At 35.9% G+C, this 25,552-nt stretch overlaps 1 long non-coding RNA gene across 1 annotated transcript; it reads right to left on the reverse strand.

Annotated features, from left to right (window-relative positions):
* On the reverse strand, positions 14,837–22,612 carry LOC110267190. Its single transcript, XR_002354547.1, has 3 exons — positions 22,481–22,612; positions 21,550–21,691; positions 14,837–14,939 (listed from the first exon to the last, which is right to left on the reverse strand). It is a non-coding gene; the product is annotated as an uncharacterized LOC110267190 (long non-coding RNA).

Consider the following 25,552-nt stretch of genomic DNA (forward strand, 5'->3'; position numbering starts at 1 on the left):
GGAATACCACAGACAAGGTTTAGACTTTCCGGATTCTCATGAATGCCGCCAGCAATCTAGCTTATACCACGAGGATTCTGATTAGGAGATCCAAGAGATACTCATTCAATCTAAGCTGGAATGGAAGTGGTTGTTAGGCACGCATTCGTGGGGGAATGATGATGATTGTCACATTCATCACATTCAGGTTGAAGTGCGAATGAATATCTTAGAAGCGGAATAAGTTGAATTGAATAGAAAAACAGTAGTACTTTGCATTAATCTTTGAGGAACAGCAGAGCTCCACACCTTAATCTATGGAGTGCAGAAACTCTACCGTATAAAAATACATAAGTGATAATGGTTCAGGCATGGCCGAATGGCCAGCCCCCATGAAAGTCTAAGATAGCATAAAACTGATCAAAGATGTCTAATACAATAGTAAAAAGTCCTATTTATACTAAACTAGTTACTAGGGTTTACAGAAGTAAGTAATTGATGCATAAATCCACTTTCGGGGCCCACTTGGTGTGTGCTTGGGTTGAGCTTGAATGTTACACGTGTAGAGGTCAATCTTGGAGTTGAACGCCAGTTTGGAACGTATTTCTGGCGTTCAACTCTGGCTTGTGACGTGTTTCTGGCGTTTAACTCCAGACAGCAGCGTAGAACTGGCATTCAACGCCCTTTTACGTCATCTAAACTCGGCCAAAGTATGGACTATTATATATTTCTGGAAAGCTATGGATGTCTACTTTCCAACGCAATTGGAAACGCGCCATTTTGAGTTCTGTAACTCCAGAAAATCCACTTTAAGTGCAGGGAGGTCAGAATCCAACAGCATCAGCAGTCCTTCTTCAACCTCTGAATCTGATTTTTGCTCAAGTCCCTCAATTTCAGCCAGAAAATACCTGAAATCACAGAAAAATACACAAACTCATAGTAAAGTCTAGAAATGTGAATTTAACATAAAAACTAATGAAAACATCCCTAAAAGTAACCAGATTCTACTAAAAACATACTAAAAACAATGCCAAAAAGCGTATAAATTATCCGCTCATCACTCAGCTCCCTCAATTTCAGCCAGAAATTACCTGAAATCACAGAAAAATACACAAACTCATAGTAAAGTCTAGAAATGTGATTTTCATTTAAAAACTAATAAAAATATAATAAAAAGTGACTAAAACATATTAAAAACTACCTAAAAACAATGCCAAAAAGCGTATAAATTATCCTCTAATCAAAAGGTATTTACAAATTTGATTAATTAATATTAATAAACAGTTACTAACCGTTTAGTACCATTTGGTTGAAGGGACACAACCTTTTAAGGATTGTGTATGTTCAAAACATTGTCTCTATTGGCTAAAGGGACACAACTCTTAATTTGTGTATGTTCAAAACATTGTATCCATTGGCAATAGAAAAGGCACAACCATTTGTATACGTAACAAATCATAATTGCTACGTGCAATATGTATAAATAAGTCCTTGTCCACTATTTCAGAAAAAGAAGTACTAAGTGTACATTTTAATCAACTATTAAGAGTTTTTCTTTGTTCAAGAGAGTTGAGAATTTTTTATTATTGCTAATTAAGAAATTCTTAGGTTTCATTGTATCCTGGGAGAGTATTGTCATCAACCCTATAGCAACTAAGTATGGGGACAAATATCTCTCTAAAGAAAGCGATCTAATCGTGCCTTGAAACCATTACACAAATATAAAATTTTATCATCTTCTCATAATAATATACCCAACACTAATGCCCTTAATCAACAAAGCATGCTGGCGTTGGTACTCAATGAAGCATGTGTCAATAATGCATGAACCAACGAGTTAAATGAAGCCTTGAAGCATGCAATGAAGCCAACGAAGCCTGATGCATGCATGAAGTTGTTATTAACGGCAATGAATGACCAAATGGAGGCGCCAACGTGAATTAATGAAACTACAAGAAAATATGTCTATTGCCACGTTTTTAAAGTGTGGCGAAAAGCTGAAAAAAGCGTGGCGATTGCTTTTCGCCACGCTTTTTGAGCTATCGCCACGCTTTTGAAAGGGTGGCCTCTTCAAGGGTGGCGGTTGCTCTGTCGCCACGCTTTTTCAAACCTATCACCACGTTTTTTTTTTTGCTACGTTTTTTATAGATTGTCACGTTTAAAAGCGTGGCCGTATGTGAAAGATGTGGTCACGCTTTTAAAGCGTGGCAATAGAGGGAGATACGGCCCCGCTTTTAAAGCGTGGCAATAAATGAAGATACGGCCACGCTTTTAAAGCGTGGCAATAGAGGGAGATATGGCCACGCTTTTAAAGCGTGGCAATAGGAGTAGATACGGCCACGCTTTTAAAGCGTGGCAATAACAAGAGATACGGCCGTTAAATCACAAAGCTCACTATCATTGCTGTCATGTTGAGAAAGAAATTCTACTGAAGTTCACATATCAAATACCCAACACATTCAGAATTGTATCAAAGTTAATATTAATTATTAAGAGCTAAATCCAAAATAAATTGTCTTACACCAGTAATCAAATCATTCGATTTGTAGTATCTTTCTATGATCTACTGTACCATAACCAAAATAATCATTCTAAAGACATCAATTGAAACCTAAAAGATTGTCAAGAACTATACAATGGCATAGGAAACTTGAACAATACTAAACTAGTAACACAAGGTGTATTCCGAAGCGATCAAGAAGCATGAAATCAATCAGCCTAAGCATGTTCACCACGGATGCGGCGAGCAAGTTGAATGTCTTTGGGCATTACGGTGACCTTTTGGCATGGATGGCACACAAGTTGGTGTCCTCAAACAAACCAACCAAGTAGGCTTCAGCAGCTTTGTGGAAAGCAAGGATAGCAAGGTTCTGGAACCTCAAATCAGTCTGCAAACATAAAAAATCAATCAATAAATAGGAATCATTATATATTTTACAGCAAAAAATAACCCAACGCACCAGGACTAAGATAAAAAGGGGTTAATTAGATTGGCTTGCCTTCTGCTTCCTTATCACAGCAAGAATAGCTGGTGTTGACAATATACCTTCCCGTATTAGAAAGATAAGTTGTCCTAAATTTCTATTAAGAGAGTCATGCTAATAATAATACACACTAGAGGATTGTGAACAATAAGGTGATGCACTAGTCCATCAAAGATTTTTTCCATTTGGTATTGCAGGATAGCATACTCTCTGCATATATCAGCAATTCAATTTGACTAAACACACAATATACATTGAACAATTCCAAAACCCTCGCCTATCAAAGAAAGAAAAAGTTAACCAAAACTTGGAACACACACATGGCACAACTGAAACAAAGTTCACACCAAAACCAAACTTCTTGTGCCTGCTTTATCTCTCAATTTATTCTAAATTACATTTACTCACAGCTTTTATATCTTGTTTTACCCTCCTTATTAATGCTCTGTTGATAATAATGCCTTTCTGCTGCTCATGCATCCTGGAAATTCATTTTCCAATGTTACACTACCTTTAAAAATCTATACTTTTCTGTAAGGTAAATGTTTAGGGTCTAGGGTAGGAAGAAGAAGAAGGAAATGAGAGGAAGGGAAAGGGAAAAAGAGTTTGAGTCTCAATAGAATTCGATGACAAATGTAATAATGAGTTGAATTACTCAGTTCCATTCAATTCTGCTAATAGGCCTGACTCTTTTTCAGTTGATATAACTGAATGTGGGATCATTTTCTAACTGACTTGAACAGTTAAACTAAATCTTGCATGTGGGAAGTGAGCTGCATGTAGGAGGAGTAAAGTGATGATGCTCGGATGCCTCCCTCCTCAATGCCGTCAAACAGAGCAACTCTGCTGTTTCGGGCGTCTCTGAAACAGGGAAAAGGTTTATAACAAAATAGAGGCAAAAGTTAGATAATAAACAAAAGCAAGGTGATTTCCTTTGCATAAACCATACATTGAAACAGTTTTACAGTCTTTCCATCAGACATCTCCATGATTTCATAAAATGTTCAAGATAAGCAAATTATCTATGAAGAACAAAAAATTTGTTTCAGTATTTCTACCGTCACCTGTGAATGCTTGCGTATTTCAAAATAACAAACTTGTAAGTTAAAATAACCCTTCACAAGTTATCAAAATCCCAAAAGAACTAATCAAAGGGGGGAAAACGAAATACGGATAGTTTCATAAAATAAGGATAGTTTCATAAAATTAGCTTACTAGATACTAGTATCAAGATTATTCATAAAACCAACCCAAAATACGGTTAAAGCATTTCATCAAACATGTTGAGTGCGGTAAACTTGAAACGAAATAAGAGAATTCAAAGCTTAGTATCAATGTGATAGAGAAGAGAACATAATATTGTATACTTTAATTCAGTCTATGAAAAAGATCCAAACCACTGCCAAATCAAATAGTTACTTATAGTAATAGAAATAAGAAGTTGCGGAGTTTCAAGCAGAGTATTGGTGTTGTGTGAGTGTATTGTCTGGTGGTGGGTTTAGGGAACTCACGGCGGCGACAAAAGAGAGCAGTTCGACAGCTAGGTGGAGCGCACGGGTTGGTCGCAGAGTTTGAAGCAGAGCAACGTGGCTTCCAGACGAACGCGAAAGCGAACAGTGAACGGCGAAGAACGCGAATGAAGACGACGGCTGAACGAAGACGCGAACGTTAACGGCAACCAACGGCGGCGGAAGCGCAGCTGAGCAGACAAAGACGACGGACGCCGAGCTCGAGGAAGCAGCTGCGATCGGTGACAGCGAACGGGGGTTGAAGACTTGGAGCACGAGGGAAGCTAGATGGATGGACGGACGGCAGCAGTATGCCACTCCTTGCGGCGGCGGTGGTGTAGGCTTACAGTGCTAGGGTTTTTTGGCTGAGTTTCTGTGAATGAAAGAAACGGAGGGAGAAAGGGAGAAAGAAACGGAGGGAGAAAGGGAGAAAGGAGCTTCAGAACCAAGAGTGAAGGGTTTCGAGTGACGAAGGCGAAGGGTGAAGGGCGAAGGGCGAAGGGTTCACGGCGAAGGGCGAAGGGTGAGGGTGAAGGGCTAAGGCTAATGGGAGGCGCTCTTCAGGCTTAGGGTTTCGAGTGATTAGGGTTAGTGTCTTTGGGTTGGGGGTACCGGGTTGGGAGCCGGGTCAGGGGCCGGGTTAGGGTCAATGGGTTGGAGCCCCTCTCGCCACGCTTTTAAAACGTCACTGTTTTGCTCTACGGCCACGCTTTTGAAGCGTGGCAGAAAAGAACCTTTTGGCCACGCTTTAAAGCTTGCCAAAAGCGTATTAGGATATGGCCACGCTTTGTAAGCGTGGCCGTAATGAAACCCTATCGCCACGTTTTCAAAACGTCCTTGTTTCTCTCTATGGCCACGCTTTTGAAGCATGGCAAAAAAAAGCGTGGCCGTTTCTCTAACCAATTGCCACCCATACAAAAGTGTGGCCGTTGATACTTTTCGCCACGCTTTTGAAGCGTGGCAATAAAAAAAGTGGCCAAATCTCTAATCTATTGCCACCCTCATAAAAGCGTGGCCATTGACCACTTTTGGCCACGCTTTTTAAGCGTGGCAAAAAAAAAAGCTTGGCCATAGGCCTTTTTTCTTGTAGCTATGGCATGAATCAAAGGAAGGCATGCATATATTAGCGTGAATCATATGAATAATGCCAGTAAAGAAGCATGCATGTTTTAGCATAAATCAACGAAGCCATATGAGCAATGCATGCATAAGGCGTTATTAACGCCAATGAAGAAAGGAAGCAATGCATGCCAAGGCGTTATTAACGCCAAACTAGATGAAGCATGTGTTGTTAACGCCACAAATCCAAAACGCACTCTCAATTAACGCCTTTGACAAAGTCCTGAAGCATGATTTGGCCCACTTCAAAGCGTTAGTAACGCTAAAGTAGTGAAGCGTTAGTAATGCTGAAGCTAACGCCAAGTCACCCCACCCATGGAGCATAAAAGGTGGCGTTAATTAGTAAGCCCAAATTTGGTTTAATTATTTCACTCAAGGTTTACTCTAATTCAATAATGCAAGCAAGTCCATAATTGCCAACCAATTAAAACCACAAGAATCATCTAAAAATAGTTAGAAATTTTGTATTTGATTGTAATTTAAATTTCATTTGAATTTGCAATTTAAGTAGCTTATAAATAGGACCTTAGCTTTATCATTTTAAACACACCATTTGAGAAGTCTTCGGACTCACTCTTCACACACAGAACACCCTCTCGAGGGAGTCTTCGGTGTCGGAATAAATCAATTTCAACAACCCAGATCATCCATATTGAATCACCAAAAATATAATATAATGCGGAAGCGTACCTTTACTCATAAGAGTCAGAAATTGGTGGAATTGATGGAAGGATTTGGATCTTGTGGTTCTTTCGATCTTCGTCAACCAAAACCTTCTGTATTCCTAGGTGGCTGAATTGTGACTCTTTTGATGGGAAAGAGCAACAAAGGCAGCTTTGGTATATTGGGGACTGAAACCCTGAAGGTCTATTTATATTTGAGCATGACACCTATTAAACCCTAAAACCCAAATAAAATAGTATCTAAAACCCAAAAGATAATATATCTAAAATCCAAAAAGATTATCTAAAGAACAAAAGATAATATCTGGTTTTATTCTCATTTAATTCCAAATCAAAAGTAATAATGACTTATTCAATTAGCATTTATAATAATAAATGAGATCATCATTATATAAGTCATTTAATTTGAAATAGCATAATTTGTAATTACAATTAATATATTTATTGTCCACAATCAAATTAGGAAATTAAATTTCCTAACAATCTCCCACTTGGGCTATACATATATTCTTTCTTGGCATAATCACATCTTATAAACTTTATGCGCGCATCTGAATGCTATTTCTTCCATTACTTTAACAATCTAGTCCGTCTCATATATTAGATATGGAACTACCGTAGCTTTTATCACATTAATGTCGTGACTAAACCACGACAATCACCATCCTAATATACTTAACAACATAGATCAAATTTGGATGAGTAATATGAAAATTACATGCCAAGTGATCTCATGCATGTCTATTTCCAGCTGGTCCAACTTTATTGAGATCAAACACAAAACAAATATTGCAAAATGAACATTTCATACAACATGAAATAAACCATCAACTTAATTCTGCAGAAAAATAATTCAATATCTGTCATAGGACATATAGCATAAAATAACTCCCACTAAATCAAGGCATCACTAATATTGACACCCATCCGAACAGTGTGCTCATGAAAAGACTTTAGGGATCAATTCCTTGGTTAATGAGTCTGCTAGCATATACTATGTTCCTATATGTCCTATGGAAATCAGTTTTTCTTAAACTTTCTCCTTGACAACTAAGAACTTGATGTCTGTATACTTCGATTTTGTCAAGCTCTTATTGTTATTGAAGTATAGTACTGCTGACTTATTGTCACAAAATATCTTTAATGACCGTTCAATGTCATCTACTATTCGAAGCTTAGTGACAAAGTTTTGCAACCATATGCCACGAAATCGAAATCAGAGTACCTCATGATCTCCAAAATTTTCTGATCTCCGATAAATAAGCATGTAATCCTTTGTTCTCTTTAGATAATGCATTATGCGTTTAACAGCTATCCAATGATCCATGCCCAGATTGCTCAAGTATTTATCCAACACTCCCACTATAAATGATATATCGAGACGTGTGCAGACTTGAGCATACATTAAGCTCCCTAGTGCTGACGCATAAGGTTTATCATGCATTGCTGTCCTCTCAAGATCTTTTTTAGGATATTGCTTGAGACTGAAATTGTCTCCTTTAGCTACGGACCGGTTGTGTCCATTGGTCTACAACTTTCCATGCCATATCTACTTAAAATCTTTTCGATATAGTTCTTTTGTGATAATCCAAGAACCTTGAGAATGATCTCTTAGTATCTCGATTCCTAGTACAAAAGAGGCATCACCAAGATCTTTCATTTCAAATTTGTTCAATAGAAATTTCTTAGTTTCATGCAATAAGCCTATATCATTACTAGCAAGTAGAATGTCATCAACATATAAGACCAAAAAAATGTATTTACTCCCACTAAACTTGCGGTATACACACTCATCTATGATATTCACCTCAAAACCGTATGAGGTAATGACTTGATAAAACTTGTGATACCATTGATGGGAAGCTTGTTTGAGACCATAGATGGATTTTCTCCTTTCTCTATTGGATCCCCTTAATGACACTTCTTGAGGTTATTAAGCTTGCTGTATGGGTTGGGGTTGAGGAGGATTCTCATCATTTTTTTGTACTGTAGCAGTATCTTGAGCAACAACAATATTCTCATTGTTCTCTTGTACTATAACTGGATCTATAGTAGGATTCTCCTTTTGCTCTTGTACTATAACTGTATCTTGAACAACAATAGGCCCAAGGACCTAATCATTATCAGTTACAGAATCCTCATCAAAAGCAACATTCCTAATATTTCCTTCCCCTCCAAACTCAACATCCTCAAGAAATCTCGCATTTCCGGTTTCAAAAATAGACCTTGATGCAGGATTGTAAAACTTGTACCACGTGAGCGCTCAGCGTAACCAACAAAGTAGCAACTAATTGTCCTTGAGTCCAATTTTCCTTCATGCAGCCTATAAGGTCATGCCTTAGTTGGACATTGGTGCACGAAATTGTGATCACACTTTTCACAACTCTGGTACAACTAACCATCAAGTGCACTGGGTCGTCTAAGTAATAAAACCTTACACGAGTAAGGGTCGATTCCACGGAGATTGCCGGCTTAAAGCAAGCTATGGTCATCCTGTAAAACTTAGTCAGGCGGATTCAATTGGTTATGAGTTTTGATAATTGAAAGATAAATAAAACGTAAATTAAAATAAAGATACTTATGTAATTCATTGGTGGGAATTTCAGATAAGCGTTTGGAGATACTTATGTAAAATAAAGATACTTCTGAACCTCTTCTTTCCTATTGTCTTCATCCAATCATGCGTGCTCCCTTCCATGGCAAGCTGTATGTTGGTGGATCACCTCTTCTATTCCAGGATTCTCAAGATCATAAGCCTTTCCTTCATGGGAGGCTTCTTTAGCACTGCCGGATACAGCTTGCAATCCAGTCAGACTCTGAAAAATCATATTGACTTGCTGAGTCAATATCTTGTTCTGAGCCAATATGGCATTCAGAGTGTCAATCTCAAGAACTCCTTTCTTCTGAGTCATCCCATTATTCACAGGATTTCTTTCAGAAGTATACATGAATTGGTTATTTACAACCATGTCAATGAGTTCCTGGGCTTCTGTAGGTGTTTTTTTCAGATGAAGAGATCCACCAGCAGAGTGGTCCAATGACATCTTGGACAATTCAGACAGACCATCATAGAATATACCTAAGATGCTCCATTCTGAAAGCATGTCAGAAGGACACCTTCTGATCAATTGCTTGTATCTTTTCCAAGCTTCATAGAGGGGAAACCTTCCTTCTGTCTGAAGGTTTGGACTTCCACTCTAAGCTTGTTCATCTTTTGAGGTAGAAAGAATTTGTCCAAGAAAGCAATGACCAACTTTTCTCAAGAGTTCAGGCTTTCTCTAGGTTGTGAGTCCAACCATATCCTAGCTCTGTCTCTTACAGCAAAGGGGAAAAGCATAAGTCTGTAGACCTCGGGATCAACCCCATTGGTCTTAATAGTGTCACAGATTTGTAAGAATTCAGCTAAGAACTGATGAGGATCTTCCAATGGAAGTCCATGAAACTTGCAATTCTGCTGCATTAGAGAAACTAATTGAGGCTTAAGCTCAAAGTTGCTTGCTCCAATTGCAGGAATTGAGATGCTTCTTCCATAGAAGTTGGAAGTTGGTGCAGTAAAGTCACCAGGCACCTTCTTTGCATCTCCACCATTGTTCTCAAGTTCGGCTGCCATGTCTGCCTCTTTTTCGAAATTTGATGTAAGGTCCTCTCCGGAGTGTTGTGCTTTAGCTTTTCTTAGCTTCCTCTTCAGAGTCCTTTCAGGTTCAGGATCAGCTTCAATAAGAATGTCTTTATCCTTGTTCCTGCTCATATGAAAAAGAAGATAACAAAGAGAGAATAGAAATCCTCTATGTCACAGTATAGAGATTCCTTTATGTGTCAGAGAAAAAGAAGAATAGAAGAATAAGGTAGAGAGAATAAGAAGAATTCGAACACAGAGAGAGGGAGAGGGTTCAAATTATTAGATGAGAAGTGTTAGTAAATAAATAAAATAAATAGAAAGAGATGAGAGAGAGTATTCGAATTTTTTTAAAGTAAAATAAAAGAAAAATTTTTTGTTTTTATTTTAATTATTTAGTTAGTGTTCAAAAATATTAAAAGAAATAAAATAAAATTAAAATTTAAAACAATTAGTTAATTAAAAAGAATTTTGAAAAAGTGGTTAGTTGTTTTCGAAAATGAGAAGTGAAAAAGTAGTTAGGTGATTTTAAAAAAGATAGGAAATAGTAAACTTTTTAAAATTAAAACAAACAAGTCAAGTAGTTAGTTGAAAAATATTTGAAAATAAATTTTGAAAAAATAAGAAGTTAGAAAAAGATTTTGAAATTAAAATTTTAAAAAGATATGATTTTATTTTGAAAAAGAATTGAAAAAGAAATTAAAAAGATTTGATTTTTAAAATTAAAGTTGATGACTTGAATAACAAGAAACTAAAAGATATGATTCTAGAATTTAAAGATTGAACCTTTCTTAACAAGAAAGTAACAAACTTAATTTTTTTTTAATCAAAACATTAATTGTTAGCAAGGATTTTCGAAAATATGAAATAAAATTAAGAAAAAGATTTTGAAAAATTAGTTTTAAAATTTTCCAAAACATTAAAAGAAAAATGAAAAAGATTTTGAAAAATTTTAAGAATGAAATTCGAAAATCATAAAAAAAAAGAAAAAGAATTGATTTTGAAAAATATTTGAAAAGATAAAGTTTTTAAATTGAAATTTTTAACTTGACTAACAAGAAACAACTAAATTTTAAATTTTTTTTACCAAGTCAACTCAAAATTTTGAAAATTATGAGAAGAATAAGGAAAAGAATTTTTTTTTGCTTTTGAATTTTTAATGAGGAGAGAGAAAAACAACAAAATGAAACAAAACATAAAAATTTAAGATCAAAACAAATAATGCATGCAAGAACACTTTGAATGTCAAGATGAACACCAAGAACACTTTGAAGATCATGATGAACATCAAGAACATATTTTTGAAAATTTTTAAGAAAAGAAAGACATGCAAGAAACCAAACTTAAGAACTTTTGTACTAGGGACACTAACAATTTGAAAATGCATATGAAAAACAAGAAAAGACACAAAACAAGAAAATGTAAAGATCAAACAAAGAAAATCATCAAGAACAACTTGAAGATCATGAAGAACATAATGCATGAATTTTCAAAATTTTTTTAAAAAAAATTAAATTAAAAAAATGCAGTTGACACCAAACTTAAAATTTGACACAAGACTTAAACAAGAAACACAAAATTTTTTTGGTTTTTATGATTTTATTAAACTTTTTGTATTTTTTCGAAATTATTTTAGAAAAAGAAAATAAAGAAATTCAAAATTTTTAATAAGAATTCCAGGATTCATGCAATGTTAGTCTACAACTTCAGTCCAAAAGAATTAGACATGGCCAAATGGCCAGCCAAGCTTTAGCACAGAATTATAAATGAGAATCCAAAGGCTCCTCCAATAGCTGCAATGATAAGTGGAAGCATCGGTCCAAAAGAATTAGACATGGCTTAATAGCCAGCCAAGCTTCAACATATCATCATGGAGCTCTAAGGTGGAATTCATTCTTAAAATTTTTGAAGAACATTTTTTTCGAAAACTTTTTTTTTTAAATATTTTTAAAAACTTTTTTAAAGAAAATAAAGGTTGAAACAAGAAAGAAGATTACCTAATCTAAGCAACAAGATGAACCATCAGTTGTCCAAACTCGAACAATCTCCGGCAATAGCGCCAAAAACTTGGTGCACGGAATTGTGATCACACTTTTCACAACTCCGGTACAACTAACCAGCAAGTGCACTGGGTTGTCCAAGTAATAAAACCTTACGCGAGTAAGGGTCGATCCCACGGAGATTGCCGGCTTGAAGCAAGCTATGGTCATCCTATAAATCTTAGTCAGGCGGATTCAATTGGTTATGAGTTTTGATAATTGAAGGATAAATAAAACGTAAATTAAAATAAAGATACTTATCTAATTCACTGGTGGGAATTTCAGATAAGCGTTTGGAGATGCTTTGTTGCTTCTGAACCTCTGATTTCCTATTGTCTTCATCCAATCATGCGTGCTCCCTTCCATGGCAAGCTGTATGTTGGTGGATCACCGTTGTCAATGGCTACCATCCATCCTCTCAGTGAAAATGGTCCATGTACGGTTTCTGTACGGCTAATCAACTGTTGGATCTCTCGTCTCGAATGAAAAATACCAGGCACAGCTACCGCACGAATAATCATCTGTCGGTTCTCACTTATGTCGGAATAGGATCTCTCTATCCTTTTGCACACTGTCACTGCGCCCAACATTCGTGAATTTGAAGCTCGTCACAATCATCCCATCCCAGATCCTACTCGGAATACCACAGGCAAGGTTTAGACTTTCCGGATCTCAGGAATGCTGCCAATTGGTTCTAACCTCTACCACGAAGGTTCTAATCTCACGAATTCAAATGCTCTGTTGTCAGGAGAGGCAAGTCAAACCGTGGATTAGAGACCCAAGAGACTATACTCCGGTTGTCGTCCAATGACTACATTGAACATCATGTAGACCGCTTGTGGTTGTCAGGCACACGGATCTTGGCTAAGCGAGTAACAAAGATAGTGGGTGATTGTCACGGGTCACCCCTTCATTCTGACTTAACTGAATTAAGTATGAGAGTATATCATGGAGAAGAAGTAAGCGTGAATTGAAAGAGAAACAATAGTACTTGCATTAATTCATGAAGAACAGCAGAGCTCCGCACCTTAATCTATGAGGTGTAGAAACTCCACCGTTGGAAAATACATAAGAGAAAATAGCCTAGGCATGGCCATGAGGCCAGCAAAGCATGAAGTTGATAATAGATGATAAAGGTGATAAAAGGTCCGAATACAATAGGAAAGACTAGTATTTATACTAAACTAGTTATTAAGGATTACAGAAATTGAGTAACTAAGTGCAGATAGTGCAGAAATCTACTTTCAGGGCCCACTTGGTGTGTGCTTGGACTGAGCATTGAGCTTTACATGTACATAGGCCCTTTCTAGAGTTAAAAGCCAGTTTGGATGCCAGTTTGGGCGTTTAACTCCAGTTCTGGTGCCAGTTTCGACGTTTTACGCCAGAAAAGGGTCTCTAACTGGCGTTTAACACCAGTTTGGGCCATCAAATCTCGGGCAAAGTATGGACTATTATATATTGCTGGAAAGCCCAAGATATCTACTTTTCCAAAGCAATTGAGAGCACACCAATTGGGCTTTTGTAGCTCCAGAAAATCCACTTCGAGTGCACGAGGCTCAGAATCCAACAGCATCTGCGGTCCTTTCTCAGCCTCTGAATCAGACTTTTGCTCAGGTCCCTCAATTTCAGCTAGAAAATACCTGAAATTGCAGAAAAACATACAAACTCATAGTAGAATCCAGAAATATGAATTTTTGCATAAAAACTATAAAAATATACTAAAAAGTAACTAAAACATATTAAAAACTATGTAAAAACAATGCCAAAAAGCGTATAAATTATCCGCTCATCAGACATCTCCAAATATGCAAATGCTTTATACTGGGTCTTTTTCCAGTCCAAGTTTCATATGTGGTTTTGTTAACTGCTTTGCTTGGCACCCTATTTAGGATGTACACTACGGTCTTTAAGGCTTTTTTCCAGAGTGATTCAGGCAAGGAAGAATGACTAATCATACTTCTCACCATGTCCTTAAGAGTTCGGTTCCTTTGATCTGCAACACCATTCATGCTAGGTTTGCCTGGTATGGTGTATTGCGGAGCAATACCACACTCCTCTAGGAAAAGAGCAAATGGCCCGGGACGTTGCTCACCTGAATCGTCATATCTTCCGTAGTATTTACCACCACGATCAGATTTGACAGCTTTAATTTTCTTTCTAAGTTGAAGTTCAACTTCAGCTTTGAAAGACTTGAAAACATCCATGGCTTGGGACTTCTCATGAATTAAACATAGATACCCGTAATGAGAGTAATCATATATGAACGTAATAAAGTACCGCTGGTATTTAAAACGAGCGTTGCTGACAACGTTGGTGCGCCAACGCTCTTCTCATGCGTGCGCGTGGGCGATGTGCACGCGTGGCTTGTCAATTTTTCACTTCTCACGCGTACGCGTGGCCGCCGATTTTTCTATGCATTTTGTCGAGCACATTGGTGTGGCAACGTTGGTTCACCAACGTTCCCACCAATGTTGGTTCTTCTACTTGGCCCAACGTTCACCAACTTTCCCACCAACGTTGGTTCATCTTCTTTGCATACCAATGTTGGTTCATTAATTTTTCACTCCAACGTTGGTTCTAACTTTGCCACCAACGTTGGTCTCCAACTTTGCCTTCCTCTGCTTCTACTTTGCCTATCATCAAACAAATAAGTGTATCAAAGTAATATCCAAGATGATCTTTATATACTAAGTGTGCTAATAATACTCAAAATCAAAACTTCACTTTATGTGATCTATTTTATCACATTTTCCTTGTATATTAGCTAAAATTCACCTATGCTTGAGATTTTGTTTTATGCAGAGATACTTCATGCCATTACTTATTTATTAACAAAATTTGTATGAAAACTAAACTAAAATCTACTAAAATAACAACTAAAAACAGGCAATGATGCACTCACATCAGCAGTCATCTTCGTTTTAATTATAATCACTGGAAGAGGCTGTTGAGGAGTTTGGATCTTGTTTTCTTTCTTGGTCTTCTTCAGCTTGAAGTAGCTGTAATATTTGCTGTAAATTTTTGGTAAATGATTCTTTGGATTGAAACCCTGCAAGAGCTGCTGCAATCTGGGCCTTTTGATTCAGAAAAATAGATGTTTACTGATCCATTGCCTTGACAAATTGAGAATGTTCTCTGAACCATTTCCTTACTTCGTCAGGATGATCCATGGTTGAATCAAATTGGGACCACCATTTGACGTATGCATTCCTTTGAAGCATTGGTGGCGTTTTAGGATGATCTTTCTTGCTATACCTGTATTGCCATGAGAATACCCATGCCAATGTAAATGTAGAAAGGAACTTTAAGTCAACAGGAATATTGGATACCTGTTAGTCAAATTTGTGTTTGAAAATCTTGAGCCCCTCATCGGCAGGTGGGGGTAAAATTTCAGATAGTGGACCGAAATAATCCCACCACTAAGAAAAATAAATTTGAAAAGTGATAATTAGCATTTCTTTTGAAATAAATGAACCAAGAGTGCCGGTTTTATTTGTTTTGAAACCAGAAAACCCTTGTCCATGCATCTATGTAATCCCAATAAGAATATTCTATTGGGTCAAATGGTTGTAAAAATTTTGTAATACTATTTGGGTTTTTCCAAATTGAGCTAGGGTAAGAACCTTTAGGATTTGGATTGTTGAGTAGGTTGTATTTGCGAAATCTTTAGGGTCTTTGTAATGTTTTATTGCTACCAAATCAGAATCTACAAGTATAAATTTGTAGAATTGTCTCGTTTTGTTAAGGGCTGTTGGTTTAAAGTGAAATCATGGGGGGAAAAACTTTTGGATTTGCCTTATAAGGTGTTTTTTCTCCAAATTCTGGTTCAATTAATAAAACAGAGGAGAACTTGTTTTTTCAAATATATGTAGTTTGGGTTTTTAAAGGTTAAAGGTTTGGAAGTTGGGTTTGGTTAAGTGATTGGGGTAATTTGACTTTGGTAATGGCTTTGCCTTTTGGGTCTTGACAAATTGTTTGTTGGTTCGCTGCTTGGGTTAGTAAGTTTGAAATATCAATTTCTTCATTTGAACTGTCACATATATCAGCTCAGAATTTATGATGTAGCTTTGTTAGTCCCGCATCTTGTAAGGCTAAAAGGGTTTGGATTGGAAAGGCATAGTCTGCTTTGGTCTGTTTGGCTGTTTGCGTAGTTTGTTGTTGAGTTGATGACTCAACCATATATTTTAGCTGGGTAGATAACCGAGTTGGTTTTTGGGTTGATGAGGTAGGTTAATGGGTAGAGGACCCTGTTGGGGTACTCGACCCTGATCTTTTAATTGACCCTGGTAGAGTTAGGCAAATGCCTCTGCCTCTTGAAGAGGCTGAAGATGCCTTTTGAGGCATTCAAATATGATCCCTACAATTATTCACAAGTTAGATAATCAGTGAGAGAGTTTGAGATTTCTTGAATGTATTTAATTTTGAAATAAAAAATGCTTAAAATTGCTTACCATCGAACAAAAAAGTATTTGGATGCAAGATTCTTTACATCGTTTTGTAAAATATCTTTAACAGACTTGCAATCTACCCTGACAAAAAATTTTTGGTTTAATAAATTAGATTGAAATTTGAAAATGCATAAAACAATTGATAAAACTTCTTTCTTTATAGTGGAATAATTTTGTTGGGAAGTATTCCAATGCTTAAATGTAAATACAATGATGCATTCTTTTATTATTTAGCTTTTGTTTTAGGATACCACCATAACCTAAATATAAGGTATCAGTTTCAATAATTTTTAAGGCTTGGAGAACAGAGAGGTAAAAAGGCAAGGGAGTTCTTTGACACAAAGTTTGAGTTGTTTGACAATCTTTGTATGGTTATCTGTCTAAGGAGAGGATTTTTTCCAAACGTTCATGAAGAGGTTGATGAGGGTGCTCAAATTTGGAATGAAGTCGGCTATATAATTTAGGCAGCCAAGAAACCTTTGAAGTTGTTTCTCTATAATGTGATCATAAAATTTATCCGCAAATTGGATAGCCCTATCTATAGGTGTAATCGTTCCTTGGTAAACCATGTGACCAAGAAAACGGATTTTAGTTTGGAATAAATTAATCTTTGATTTAGAAACTACTAGACCATTATGCTTGATAGTGTGCATAAAAATTTTCACATGCTTAAAATGATTATGCAAGGATTGTGAAAATATGAGAACGTCATCTATGTAAACGACGGCAAAGTCGGAAAAAGGATTAAAAATATCATTCATTGGAGAGCTTTGTTTAGAGGCTTATAGTTGATAACTATTCCAAGAGTGCCTCTTCCTAATTTGGCTTGTTTGTTAATATAGAAAGTGGAACAAGACCACGGACTTTTACTAGACCTTATAAGCTTTTTGTGCAAGAGATCTGTAATCTCTTTTTGACAGTATTGGAGGAGTTGGAGGAGTTGCTCATTCATTTGCATGGGTCTAATTTTTATTGGAATTTGGCTTTTCTTGAAATCCTTTTCATAAGAGATATCCGCAATATGTTATTTTCTATTCCAAAATGCATGAGGCAAATCGGAACATATTGTTTCTTACATTTGTTGAAGAAGAGCTTTAATCTTTTGTTGGGTTTCAGGTTTTTGTAACTGGGTCTCTAGGGCCTTAAAAGGGACTTCTTCTTTTAAGAAGCTGATTTGATTGGCTTCGTATTGGAAGAGGTTGAGTGTCTTGTGAATGGGGGTTGAAACAAATTGAAAAATTATTGGAAATCCTCCTAAATAGGTGGTAATACCTTCATATGACATCATCAACAGAAAAAGATTTCTAATAAAGGGAGTTCTTAGTATGACTTGATTTTTTAAATCTGAGGATCAAGGTTTAGATTGTTGATCTTTCGCTTGAATCTACAGTAGTTACTGATATGACCAGATTTTTTGTAATTAAAATAGATAATCTGGTTTTTGTGAGGTACTTTTTCTTTGTCTTTTCTTTGTCTAGGAGGGACCGTGTAATGTTTCTTAGGTTTTCATTGTCGTGAGTTTCAATCGGGCCACCAGTTTTTGTGGTAAGGATGTTTTGTATTTTTTTTACTACAGGAGGATAGGTCAAACTATTCACAAAAGGAATCTAGGTCTCTCTTGTTTTGGGCATTTTTGCGGGATAGTTGCCTTTGAATTTTGTCATTTTGACAAATTTTTTGGGCCATTTTTTGGACATACAAAATTAATTGATCATAACTTAAGGAATCATATGGAATAATTCCATCTAGAGTTAGGCTTCTAATTTTATCCCTTACTTTATCTTCCAGAAATTTTGGGAGTCCGACTAAGAACTTTTCTTTCTAGAACGGCTGTTGGTTATCTTCTCTAGTGAAGACTCTGATTAAAAAGGTATCTTTATACCATCTAAAGTTAGACAAAGTTTTGCATTTAAGGTTAGATAGGAGCTAAACAGACTGATCTTTCCACAGGAATAGATCTCCTATGAAATAGTTTGCTATAGTAAAGATCAAGGTGCTAACATCATCTGGGATGATTTTCTCATTCTCATTAAGAATAGGTTCACCATTATCATTGATTTTAACAGTTGAAAGGATAGAATCTTTTTGGTCCTTAGTGAGATAATTATCCCACCTACCTTAAGTTGTCCTAAAAAATCTGACACAATAACATTTGCTATTGCTTCTTCAGAACTTTCATGGGCAGTTTGATAGGTCGTACAAACCATTGTCATATGTTATAACATAAGCATAATATTGTATTCAATTTTTTCATCTATGTTCCATTCTTAAATGTTTGCATTAAAGTTGTTGAAGCCTAACTCTCTATCTTCCAAAGCTAGGTCAGGAGCAGTTATTTGGAAATGATAGTGTGGATGAGGTTTAGTATGACCTTTCTATTTTGTAAAGGAGTTGGTCATGATAGGGTTGACTCTGCACGAATCTAAGCCATCTTCAAAGTCTTGCGACTCTTCATGAATAACAATGATGGATGTTTTAGCTGACTGCCTAGTAACTCTTGTGGATGATTCAGTGGTTTGAGGAGTTTTAGGGATGGTTATTTGGCTGAGGAGATGATCTATTTTGTGTATAAGTTTAGAAGCTCCTTATTCTTATTTTAAAATAGAATATTTGAGACTTTGTCTAGCTTTCAGACTAATCTTAAAAGGTTTAAACAAAGATTTTTCTAGAGATTTTTGGACTTCATATGTGCCGACACTAGTGAAGCTAAGTTTTTGACCTAAAGTTTAGAGATATTTGTTGGTATAATTGGCTATTCCATGATATTCTTGATATCTTTAGGCCCAATAGGTTCGTCTAGATTTATTGTTTTGAAGGGTGAAGCCATAACAGGGCTTTATTTAGAATCTAGGTTATTTGTAAGGATGAACTTTCCTGTTGAAAAAAATTCGGACTTGACCAACTCCCCCTCCTGGGTTTTCCAAGTTGATATGACATTCACAGAATGAGATGTACTAATATCTACTTTAAAAAGATAATCTATGTTGTTTTTTATGCTATAAGCATGGTTGTCCTATTGTGTGGATTAGGAAGAGAGGAATGAAACCTTATAGAAAAAGATCTCCTTGCCGAGGCGAAGTTAAATCTGTAGGTAGATGCGGCTTCAGTCCGCTAGGAAAAAGAATTTTTTCTATCAAAAAAGATTTCTATCTTTCCAATTTTATCCTGTTTAATTTCTTATAAATGGAGAGCCTGTCTAGGTATAGTAGGAATGGCTCTTTCTATGGCCCAAAATTAAGGGAGATCAATTTTATCCCATTTGATAAGGTGAGGTATAGTAACGTTTGTTTTTGTCATATCTGTGACAAACAAAGTTGTCTCACGGTCGGTTGTTTTTAAGAGGACTCTGGAGTTACAAGTATTTATGACTTTATATTAAATCCTATATATTAAGGCTGCAGGATTAGATCCTTCCTTCATGTCAAGGCCATGAATTCAGATGTTAAGAAATAGTAAGTCTAAGATATTTCTACCTAACAAACAATTTTGTTGGGGAAGCAATTAAAATAGACCAACCGTGCCCTAGACTTGTTTCAACAGTTCCTATGAGGGAATCATAGAAATTATTATGCCTAACATCTCTTAGACACATGAAAATGCATGCATTTAAACCTTCTTTAATGAGTGGTTTAACTGCAACATGAACACAACCTATCTGAAGATATTTATATTTGCGGATATGTTCTTGAGTAGATTGTTTGTTTAAAAGGTAGAATTCTTCACCGGACTCGGGTCTTAGAGGAATATTTTTGGCAGTTTTGATAATATAATCAGATTTGCTGACACGCTTAGTTTCTTCAGGAACATATAGTTCATCTTGGGGAATGTTTGGTATTTCCCAGTTGTCTATAACTTGATTAATATCTTCAAAACAGACTTCTTCTTCGAAGATATTATGTTTTGGAGAGAGTTTCTCAGGTCGAGTCACTTTCTCAGAAAAAATATTGGATATTATGTGGGATGAAGAAAGACTGTGAGCAAAACGATGAGAGAAGGAGCAGAAAAAAGACATTTTTATAAAACTTACTGCTATCATTGCCTTCTTTTGGTTCGTTATAAATATTCATATTAACATTAAACTAGCACTCAGCCACTAAAACTGGATTTTAACTCCTTTTTCTTTAAATACCTAATTTTACATATCCATAGCCACCAGAGACTTTTAACGTTCTATTCTTATCATTTACAGGAACATAACCAAGTTAGTCTTACTGTCTAATCATCAAGTCTTACTGCTACCACCTTATAAATGATAAGAAGAAATAACCTATACTTCCAAATCTGGAAATTAGCTTTACGATATTTACAAAGGAAACATAAACAGTCATAACAAAAATATAAAGGATACTAGTATTCATGTGAATCAGAATTAGTCTAATGTTAATAAAAATATTCCTACTTCCCCATCAGGTTCTGAATTTACCATATATGCCCAAAGTGGATCTAGGAGGGATAAGGAGAAAGAGTAACGATATAATTAATGTTAATTAATTATTTGAATGCAGATGCAAAGGCAGAAATTAAATATGAAGTTAGATGCAGCGGCAGTCCGCACACATATGCAGGTTAGTATGAAGTTAAATGTGGCAGTATTCTGCACACATATGCAAATGCAGAAGCTTTAAAAAAGAATATGAAAATAAAGAACTGAAAGTTCTTTATTGAAGAAAATTGAAGAAAGAAAAGATAAGAGTAAAAGACTTACAAAGGATTCTTAGAGCCTATCTGTCTCTCTCTCTCTCTCTCTCTCTCTCTCTCTCTCTCATTTCTCTCTCTATTCTTATGTTTCTAAAAATTCTGCCTCAAAATATTGCTGAAGTGTGCTTTTATAGACCTAAAGATTTACTGTTTTTACAGTTCAGGTAATGTTGACCTACACTATAGCTACAGTACCGGTTAATAATTTTACAAATTGAAATACAAAATTTTGTGAATAACTTTAATCTTCTTGTAGATTCATTCCAAAACAGTCATCTTCATTTTGAATATAATCATTGGAAGATGATATTGAGAAGTTTAGATCTTGTTTCCTTTCTTGGTCTCCTTCAGCTTGAAGTAACTGTAATATTTGCTGTAAATTTTTCGTAAATGATTTTTTGGATTGAGACTCTGCAAGAGCTGCTACAATCTGGACCTTTTGATTGAGAAAAACAAATGTTTCTTGATCCAGTACCTTGATAAATTGAGGATGTTCTTTGAACCATTTCCTTACTTCGTTGGGATGAGCCATGGTTGTATCGAATTGGGACCACCATTTGACCTATGCATTCCTTTAAAGCATTGATGGAGTTTTAGGATGATCTTTCTTGCCAAACCTGTATTGCCATGAGAATATCCATGCCAATGCAAATGTAGAAAAGAACTTCAAGTCAACTGAAGTAATGGACTCCTGTTGGTAAAATTTGTGTTTGAAAATCTTGAGCCCCTCATCAGCAGCTGGGGGTAAAATTTCAGGTAGTGGGCCAATATAATCCCACCACTGAGAAAACCAGTTTGAAAAGTGATAATTAACATTTCTTTATTGAATAGTCTATATATATACACGCCAATCACTAGAACTTACCAATAAAAGTCAATTGCTTTTAAATTCACCAGAAATTTTTCAAACCATAATTCTTAAATCCACATTTTTCAAATGAGTCTTCAATACGAAGTCTCTAAATAGCACCACTTTTCATCGTTATTATTATTCAATTTTCACTCAAGTTCTTATAAAACTTCGATAGCATCTCTCCTAAAAATCGGACTTGGCCACTCTTCAAGGGTCCTGTCCTAACCAAACAGTTTCTCAATCGTTCCCATCAAACTTTCATTAACCACCACAGCACCAGCTCAACTCATAGAAGTCAACAAAATCAAGAATTTAAGCAACCAATCACTTTTAAACTATCAGGTAAACAATCACAATCCATAACCACAAACAATCTAACTTCTCATTAAATTTTATTGCTTAAAAATCCAAAATCATTTAACTAGTTCCATTTATCCAAAATAGTTCAACTCAGTCCATAAGACTTGCAATCACAAAAAAAAAATGCATTTTTCACATTAATATTGAATTATAACAATTCCATGAAATAAAATAGGTTTTAAAAAAAGCCTACCTCGATCGCAACTCGACTACACGACAAACTCCCTTTATTCTTTTAGTTCATAGTAGCGGCAGTCGCAACGTCCACAGAAACTCCGCCAAAAAATGCTGCGACAGCAACAAACAAAGCATGCAACCTTGGCAAATCAAACCATAAGACATTAATGTCGCAAGATCCTCAGTATTTATAACAGAACAAAACCTATAAGAGTTTCGGGACAAGAGTTACTCACTCTACCAAAAAAGAACGAGAATGGAGTAGCTGCAGCTCTAGTGACGACATTCCAACGAGTAAAACGGCGGCAAAGAGCTTCGATGGCAACGCAGTAGCGTGGAAACAGCGTACCAGTCCCTCCTTCTCATATACAGCAACGCCAACATCCACTACCATCACCTCCTCTCTTCTGGTCAAACCTAAACGGCGATGGCAGCTTTTTCTGACGGGTTTCAACGAGCTCCAGTAGTGATGGCAAAGGAAACCGCTAACAGCTGCACTAGCAAAGGACAGCTCTGATGGTTTGGCAGCCATGGATGCTCGGCGACGAAGATCCGACGAAGCTGGCAGCGAGGCGTGATGACGGCGACTCCTTCCTCATCCTCGCGTCGTGACTTTCTCTCTCATGGAAAAGAATTCATTAGCGAAAAGCACAAATGTCTGAAGATCTTAGCGAAAATAATTCATTAGTTGTTAAGAAACTATCTCTCATGGAAAATATTAAGAATGTTAGGGAAAAGAAAAGAGGAGAGGAGAGGGAACATAAGAAAAAGATTATGAAAATCAAAGAAAAGTTACAAATTCAAGCGGCAATGAAGGAACAAGAATTACAAACTATTAAAAAATAGAGATAAATGCAAAGAAAATGGAAATGGAAAGAATGGTTAAAGAAAGAGAAGGAGAAATAGATATGGAAATAATTTATGCTAACATGTCTACAATGATTGAAAAACGATGAGCTCTTCATGAGATTACATGTGAGAAAGTAATTAATAAGTGGTTTATTTAATGGTTCCTTGTATTTATAGAGTTAAGTAGTCTGTTTTATTTTTATTATGTATTACCGCATGTAATGTATTTTGTTTTATTCCATTTTGGGATATAGTATGTTTTATTCATTTGTAATGTAACTTTTAAAATTAGTAAATATTATTAGGCGTTATTGTTTATGAAAGTAACAGAAGCAAAACTAGTCGTTGCAAAATATTGAATAATAAGGTTGTCTTTGAAAATCTTTGCCAAAACATATTCGGGTGGTGGAACTTTTTACTTCAATTTATATTGATAGAAGAATATTTTTTTCTATAAATACCAGAAAATAGAAATAGATCAATACAAAGAAAAGAAAAGAACAAGAAAAAGTGAGAGAGAAGAACCCGAAGAGAAATGATTGAAAAAAAAAAAGTTAAAAGAAATTAATAGTGTATAGAAGAGAATGGAGAAATCATCATCCAAATAAATTTAGAAAAGAACTACTGAATTTTAGTACAAAAATTTTGTTACTGAAAAACATCTCAAGAATTTAATATAATTAAATTTTAGTGGTACATCACTACTTTGTATTTATTTTATTCTTCATTAAAGAAAAGGCAAATACTTACTAGTGTTTTGGATGGTCTTTGAAATTTTACTACATAAAAATTCTACTGTAACTTGCATGTGTTTTAAGATATATGCATGTGTGAGAGAATAAATTTCTGCATTTGCTTTTGCGTCTAAACTGATCCCTGAGTATGTAAGGTGTGCATTTCACATGTGCAAAGAGTGTGAATATTTGTAATATGTGATATGAAATGAAGTGAATGTGTGTGTGTAAATGTAGGTTGCTTAAAAGGAGGAACAAGTGGTGCTCTCTAGGATTTTGTGTGAGCTCTACTTGGATTTTGTGAGTGTACCAACATGAGTGCCATTGAGTGAGAAGTTTTCACAATGTCATCAAGAGAAAATCAAATAGAGAAAAAGAGAGAGATCCAAACTTAAGAGATGATCTAGGGGAGGAGATAGTTGTCTTGGAGAAAAAGGATGTGAGATCGAAAATTGAAGGAAGTCATAGGAGTCTCATAGGGAGTGTCATAGTAGATTGAGGATTTAGTACAGGGACATTGGAGGGAGCTTTTGGTGCAATTTGGAACCATTCAGAGGGGCTGAGAATCAAATCTCATAACAGGTGTAATTCATATAAAAAGGGGTTTTCCTTGGCTTTTCAAGCAATATAGGATCCACTTAAGGAGATGGAATGTGACCATAAAAATTGGCAAAAAAATTACTCCATAATCCCAACATGGATTCAACTTTGGGGGCTTTTAGAATTTTGTAAGACTAAAGAGGCTGCAAGAAAGATAAGGGAGGTTTGGAAAAGTGTTAGAGACGAAAGTCTTCTCAATGAAACCTAAAGAAGATTGGTTGATGAAGTTGAAAGTAAATTTGGATGTCACAAAAATCCTAAAGTAAACCATGAAGATAGCATGTCTTTGGATGGTGCAATGGCAGAAATTCATCCCAAATATGAATAGTTAGGTTTATATTGCTGTTATTGTGGCTTCATAGGCCAAGAAACAAAAAGTTGCAGCAACTTTTTGGAGAATTCTCAAGGCGGACAGAATTTGGAAAAAAATGGAGATCCGATCTAAAAAGCTTACTTCATAGGGTTAGAGGATTGAACAAAAGATGGAAAATAAGGACTCAAATAAATGGAGACGGGATAATGGCTCTAATCAGTCAACCAGAAAACTGACTACAGTTAGCCTCATTAAGAGTTTTTCTCAGCTCTCTATTTCTACAGAAATAAGGAATAATGCGGCAAGTAATAAACCAATAGTTCATGGATTTGAAATTATTGCTCATCTAGTAACTAATTCAACCCTATGTGAGGACCAAATGTCTCTAGCTTTAAGAAACTAACATGGCAGCATCAATCAAAGTGGTTGAGAGGAATTGGAGGTAATAGGTGCATTTCAAATAGGTAGTAATTCCAAGATGATCAAGGGTAGTAACAAAAAGCAAACATTAAAGCGCATAGCTAGAAAGAAGCCCCTTGGAGAAATAAATTAGATTAGTAGTGCTAAACGGGGAGTAGAGGAGGTGGAAGGG

The sequence above is a fragment of the Arachis ipaensis genome, chromosome B09, assembly GCF_000816755.2.
Source record: "Arachis ipaensis cultivar K30076 chromosome B09, Araip1.1, whole genome shotgun sequence".
Classification (NCBI taxonomy): Eukaryota; Viridiplantae; Streptophyta; class Magnoliopsida; order Fabales; family Fabaceae; genus Arachis; species Arachis ipaensis.